This window comes from Macrobrachium nipponense, chromosome 11 (assembly GCF_015104395.2).
Source record: "Macrobrachium nipponense isolate FS-2020 chromosome 11, ASM1510439v2, whole genome shotgun sequence".
NCBI classification, from domain to species: Eukaryota; Metazoa; Arthropoda; class Malacostraca; order Decapoda; family Palaemonidae; genus Macrobrachium; species Macrobrachium nipponense.
In genome coordinates, this window is record NC_061087.1 from 52,579,882 (window position 1) to 52,587,381 (window position 7,500).

Below are 7,500 nucleotides of genomic sequence, written 5' to 3' on the forward strand. Positions count from 1 at the left end.
GCCAGCATCAAGCGAGAAGGATTATGTAAAAACTCTAAAGATTTAGTTTTGAATGAAGTATATTTACATTAAATTACTTGAATAGCAATTTACACTTTAAGGATGGGAGGGACTCAAACAGGTCCAGAAATTTAATGGAATACGGTCGATTGAAGGTCAACTGGGATTGACTGAAAGATGATCTGAGCACAGAAGTAAGGTTTGTGCACATCGAGTTGCTTTATAGTTCCTGGCGGTACTTCCAAGGGGTTCCAGATTTCTCACAGCTAGACGAGATATTTGCATCTGCAAAGAAATTCCATTCCAGGATCAGTGCTAAGGCAATAGACATGGGGAAACGTCAAACACAATTCTCTCTTATACTTCACTTCAAAGTCCACTCACGGGGATATAAAATGACTGGGAGCTTACACAGAAAAGGATGCCGCATTGTTTTATCAATTAAAGGGATGTTTAGCATGGCACATCATTACTTCCCGATGTAGCAGATGCTAGTCTAAATGTGAATATCACAATTAGATTCAACTGTGTCACAGTAACCAAAAAGTGAATGCAATGCTGAGCCAATAGAGGTAAAGTGCCTTGGAACAGTAAAAAAGAAATACAGACGAGACAAAAACAGTAACTGACTGCACTCATTCGAAATTACTCCATTACAGTACCTGGGCATCTGCGCTGATCTGGCTTCTTCCAAATTGCTGGCTGAAGTTTTCTCAGTATGGACAACATATGAACATGTGGGGGTCCCCAGAGAAGAGGGAGACAAGTGAATCCTGCTACAGCTGGAGAAATTCTAAGGGCCCCATCGGTTGCCTCCTGGTTTTATAACCCCATTTCCAGATCTCTCTTCCATGTGCTCTTCCCAAGGTTCCACTTTCTCCTTCTAATATAAGCCCCATCCAAAGTCTGAATCACGGGGCCCTGCTGCATACCTGTGGAGATTAATTTCAAAGGCAGCCAGTCAGAAGGGACAAAGACGTATTCAAAGATAACGGAGGCTGGTGAAGAGGAGTGACTTAAAAATTGTCTGAATTTCTTTCTAAAATGAGTTATTTTTCTGCTTAAATCCTGAATAATAATATATATATATATATATATATATATATATATATATATATATGATGTGTGTGTGTGTGTGTGTGTGTGTGTGTGTGTGTGTGTGTGTGTGTGTGTATGTGTAAGGCTAGCTCCGGCCTTTATGGCAAGGTGGCCAGATTTCTGAGACATAATACAGGGACATTTTCGGTTCAGAGACTTAACACCTCCAAAACATGACGCGTTTTTGTCATTGAAAAACTAAAATGGGGACACTGCAGCCCTTACCATTCATAAAGCAGCATTAAAAATTTCTCTCGCCCTATTGCAAAGGAATTGAATTAAAATTCAATTGATTATCCTTCCTATCAACCGTAAATTTGTGCTACACTGAGTGGGTTTACAACCTGCTGTCACTAAGTGGTATCTCAGTATTTACTCTTATTTACACTATTTAAGGGCCCCACGAACCTTCTTGAAATTCCTATATTGAATCTAAATCATGGTAGGCTATAATTCAGCGACTACTTATCAATGATTGAACAGTATTAAAATTATCTATGGGTGAAACACCACTGGGTGGCAGAGTGGGATGCTGGCAGGATGGCATGAGAGGAGTTGGGGATGTGCATGATAATACTGACGATGGTTTGGCGGAAAATTTGTTTTATATTCTTGGAAGGTAATTTCGCAAGCCATACCTTGCAAAGCTGTATGTCATTCCCCTAGTTATATACACTGTACAGAGGTATACTGGATGTGTAAGTCGACTGTCACCACCGCTGGTGCAGACACTCTAGTCCAGTGCGGTGCTGAACATGCAATGCGGTGCCGCAGTGGTGACATAGAGCCACTGTATTGGTGTGAAATCTTCATCAGATTCATCAGTCAAGTGTACTGCACTGCTTGTGGTGATGGTTATCCAACCGCATAATGTGAAATAGGCCTAAGCAAGATTAGATTTGGGGGGTCCCTGATCACCACCACCACCAACGGTGCATAACTATTACTTGTGTTTGATACATGATCATTTGATGCACATAAAGGCATTGTTAACCATGTAGGGGTAGCAAATTCACAATATGGTCTTGCATGCATTTTTTAAGTTTCTGAGTGATGTATTGGGAAGCAAAATGAACTTTTATTTGGAAGTAAGAGAACATGACAGTAGGTCCTTTGCCCAATTTGTCTCAACTTCAGATGTTAATCAAATGGATTTGCAGTTGCACCACGGAGCACCTAGGTACATAAATAGAGGTGAGACTACACTGGTGGCTCGTGAATACATGTATTGTATAAGTGGGATCATTTTTCTTCATTTTTTTACTTATCTCTCATTTAATTAATTTATTTACTTTTCTCATTTTAACTATTTTAATATTTTCCAAGCACTCTTGGGGAAGGCACCTGATGGCGTGGGAGCCCTAAGCAGCCACTAGTTTGGCCCAGCTTGGTATGTATTTATATATATATATTATATATATATATATATATATATATATATATATATATATATATATATATATATATATACATATATGTATGTATATGAATTTTTATCACATCACCATAATTTATATACAAGCATTAAGCAACAAATGCCTTCTAATATCCAATTCACTTTACCTCTGAATTAATACATTTTCATAATTGTTAAATGAAGAGTAGTTTTTAGTTGATAATGTCCTCTTGTGTATTCGAACAGAGCGCAGAGGAGAAATTAGGACTTCAGTGACGAAATTATTATCGAATAAAACATTCCCCTTCAGTTAACATATATGAAAATATATTAATTACGAGGTAGAGGGAATTGGATATTAAAGGACATTTGTAGCCTAATGCATATACATATAAGTTATATATATATATATTTCTATATAATATATATATATCTATAATATATATATATTATATATTTATATTTATATAAAATTAAGGAGTCAAATGACCCCATTTAACTAAAAGGAGAGAACTCCCACCTGATAGCGAGACCTACCTTCGTGTGTTCTCATTACCTGTCATCCCTGTAGGTAGCTGAAAATTAGTCATTAAATATTAGGCGAATTCAAACCCTTGCTATACAAAAATATAATCTTTATTTCCCAAAAATAGCTAATATTAAAATGGAATAAAATGAATTAAAGAAAGTCCCCAATAAAATCATTAAACCACCATTATTCTTCAATGAAATCATCTTGTAAATAATTATCCCCAATATCCTCACTTGTCAGACAACCATTTTCAAGTAGCAACAACCGAATTCATCTGAAGTGAAAAGACCACAATTATCAGATACTGAAATACATCACGAGTGCAATGGATAAATGTCTACAGTTCCCCTTTCTGGAGGCTGAACTCAATGTTGTTATATAAACTTTCAAAGTTTTTCTTTCACTTTAACTGATGATGGATCTTCTAGCGCCCTCCAGTCTTTAGATCATCACTGACAGATTCTTGTCTAATGAATCGATAAGGTCCCATATTAGGGTTATATCTGGTCTCCTTTGCATTTATGCACTTACGCCTACTAACCGACGCACGAATGTACACACACTAGTCTATTCTCGGTTTCGATGTATGTGCGTTTTCCATTTCCCATCTACACATCTTATCTAGCACACATATTGGTGACTTCGCATAAACTTTTCTTGTGACGTCTTGAACATCTGTTATTTTACCATTTTAGGTCACTTGCGTGCCTGCAGTCTCTTTCATGCGAACAGACCAGAGCCTCTAAGGAATTTGCTATTCTTTGTACCTGTCTCCAAAACATCATACACTAAGGTTATCGACCTCATTTCTTAATATATATCCACTTATACATTTGTCCAGTGCCTTTAATATATAATATATATATATATATATATATATATATATATATATATATATATATATATATATATGCTTAAAAATTTCAGTAATGCACGTGACTTCATGTTAAAATCAAAATTCAAATTTAAACTATTCAACTTGTTTATAAATCAACGTTGTTTTTTATATTCGCGTTATAAATGTTTCCTACCAAGGGTGTAAGTATAACTGAGCCTACTGAACCAATGATTGGTCTGATAGGATTACTGATTTTCATACTTATAAGGTGGGGAGGCGCATTGAGGTGTAAACTGTTTAATTAGATGGTCCAAGCCCTTTAGAATGTATTTAATTTGTTTACTAAAATGAGCGTTCAATTTCTGTGTAGGATCAGACCTCAGTTTCTTGTAAGTATCACTATCATTTAATAATGCCGTTATTTTATTTACATGGTCACTTTTATTCATTATTACCACCGCATTAGACTCTGTTAATTGCAGCTTCGTCCTTTTTAAAGTTTTTATAAGACTGGAGAAATCTTACGGGTACACTAGCGGGAGAAAACTAAGCCATAGTATTATACACAATTTGTTTTCAAATATTGATGTCTTAAGGACATACATTATGACCAAAATTTCAAAATAACAAACTAATATTGAGATATCGACATAGTCCAGCTTACAGTCAGAAACACCAAAGCTTAATACATATCCAAAAGCCGCTGTCGTAGCACTCACTATCCACCGGTTTGTATGATAAAATAGCCAGGAATTTCTGACTAAACTCAATCATTTAGTCCCTTCTATAAAATTTACTGTAGAGGAAGAAAGAAATTGTAATTTGAATTTCCTTGATGTAACAGATCATAGAAATGTTAGAAATTTCACCTTTTCAGTCTTTCGAAAATCAACTAACATTGCCTCTTTTGTTCACTATAATTCCAGTCACCATCAAAAAGATAAATTCTCTCTTTTTTTTCTGGAATGTTCTTATGGGCTTTACGTGTCTGTAGCCAGCCGGTTATTGACGCTGGTATTAAAACTATTTATGATATTGCCATGAGACTTGAATACCAAAGGACTTTTGTAGATTGGCATGGAAAAGAGCTAGGAAAACATTTTATTTAACTAATGACAAACTTAAATTTAGTAAGCATAACATTCTAAAATTACCGGATGATGAAAGGTTTTTAGAAATTCCTAGAATTTTAAAGCTTTTCATCATATATGATGTTTTCAGTAATGTTAATGTTAGAAGTTTAGTAATAAAAAAATTCTCCAAAAGAAGTTTCAGTCTGCCTGTATGAAATTCCTTGTAAAAAGTGTGATGAAATATATTACGTAAAAACTGGAAAATCATTTTCACAACGAATCAAACAGCATCAATATTCAGTGAGAACTGGTCAAATATCGAATGCATTATTCGTACATATGAGAGATTTACATCATCCTATTAACTGGAGTCAGGCAAGAGCCTTAATGCCGTGTAGCGACACAGTTAGATGGAATATTGTTGAGTCTTGGTTCATCAAATCGAATAATGGAAGTGTTCTAAAATTAAGCCTTGGTTTGTTTAAACTCCATGCCTTCATAATGAAAAAAGTTGTAGATAAATATAAGCAACAAAATCAATATATTTAGTTGTATAAATGTTTTTGGACTTTGTACGGCTACTTTTCCGTTTCTCTTATGGTTATGCATGTTTTAGTTTGTGAGCGTGCCTCCGATTATCCTGGATTACCTCTTTGACTTTTACCCTTTTGACAGTAAAGCATCTGGTGAATATTCTTGATCTTTTTGTTTGCCTTGTAACTTCCTTTTCAACTGTATTTCATTTGTGCCTCGACAATGTCTCATTAACACAGGGGAATAGTTACAGAATTGAGCCCAGATGCACAAAGTCACCTTGGAAAAAGGAAAGGAAATACAGACAAAGGTAAAAAGAAATACCTGGTTGAAATGGAATTTCCCTTACAGTACCTTAGTAATGAGGCTGGTCGTCTTCTCCTTGAAGTCTTGGCACTATGGACTTTTGAAATATACTTGGGGCTTCCCAAAGCATGGGAAAGCCAGGCCCAGGAAAGGGGGGGGGCAGCGGGCAGCGGTGTCTGGTAAGGAGCCAGGCTTTTGACCTCGCCGAGGTCTGGTGTTCTTCTGAGAGATCCGCTCCTGGGTTCAAGGCCTTTTGAAGCTTTCTCCTGGTAAGCCCCGCCTTCAGTCCCTGTGGGGGTTAATTCCAAGTACCAATGGGAGAAAAGATAGCTTTTTCAAAAGACAGGAGAATGGATTCCTCCAAAGTGGAAGATGTAACATAGATGCATTAAACTTGGGTTAAAGACGTTATTTTTTCCTTGGTTCTAGCTTAAAATCTGGAACAATATATATATTTATATATATATATATATATAGTATATATATATATATATATTATCGAATATTCTCGTCTGCATCCTCGCATTATTCACATTTTTTATAAATCTGCCTTAACAATTTATTAACATCCGCATCCACATCCACAACTGCAGTATGAGAACGCAGACATGCGGATATCCCCCTTGCTCAGTGTTCAATAGTTCATAAATAGGAATGGAAGGGAACATTTTTTATTAAGGACCTGGTGTAATGATTTTGTAAATAAGTTTTGGTTAGGAAAAACAATTGTTGAAAAATTAATGGATTAATTAAAATCACAATTTTCACAGTGAAAAGCGGCCCAATTGGAGGTTAAAGATATCAGCCCTTTTAATTACAGATGTGGAAGCAGATGGGGATATTGATGACCAAACCCTTGCAGATGCTGATACTATATAAATCTAAATAATTTAAATATATTTAATTGTTAAAGCCGATTTTCAGCCACATAATTCAAAATTGTTACCACAAAATATTTGATGTACTAATTGAAAGTAGAAACATAAGTGATACTCATTCATCATATATATATATATATATATATATATAATATATATATTATAATATAGTATATATATATATATATATATATATATGAATATTTATCACATCACCATGATTCATATAAATCATTCGAGCTACAAATGTCCTTTAATATCTAAATCGCTCTACCTCGGAATTGATATATTTTCATATATGTACCGAGGGGGAATTTTTAGTTGATAATAATTTTGTACCCCCATGGGATCGAACCACCATCCAGTAGGACGGGGAACGAAATCAGGATCGGACAGTGATGCTACCGAAACGGCTATCAAGAGAGGCTAAAGGTTTATATCGATTCTGACCATTTCAAATCAACGCCGATCTCGTTGTATTTGTAATTAGAATCGATATGGAACCCCCTCCACCATGCTAGCCGATTCGAGCGTTTGACCCACGCAGCCTTATTATGAATATTTATCACATCACCGTGATTCATATAAATCATTCGAGCTACAAAAAAAATGTCCTTTAATATCTAAAATTTTTTCGCTCTACCCTCGGGGGGAAAATTTTTGATATATTTTCATATATGTACCGAGGGGGAATTTTTAGTTGATAATAATTTCGTACCCCCATGGGATCGAACCACAGTCCAGTAGGACAGGGAATGAAATCAGGATCGGACAGTGACGCTACCGAAACGGCTATCAAGAGAGGCTAAAGGTTTATATCGATTCTGACCATTTCAAATCAACGC

General features: G+C 35.6%; 1 protein-coding gene across 1 annotated transcript in view; it reads right to left on the reverse strand.

Moving 5' to 3' along the window:
* The window catches only part of LOC135205910 (Y+L amino acid transporter 2-like), a 108,521-nt gene that overhangs the window by 56,165 nt on the left and 44,856 nt on the right, over window positions 1–7,500 (reverse strand). The gene's annotated exons all lie outside the window — the stretch shown is intronic.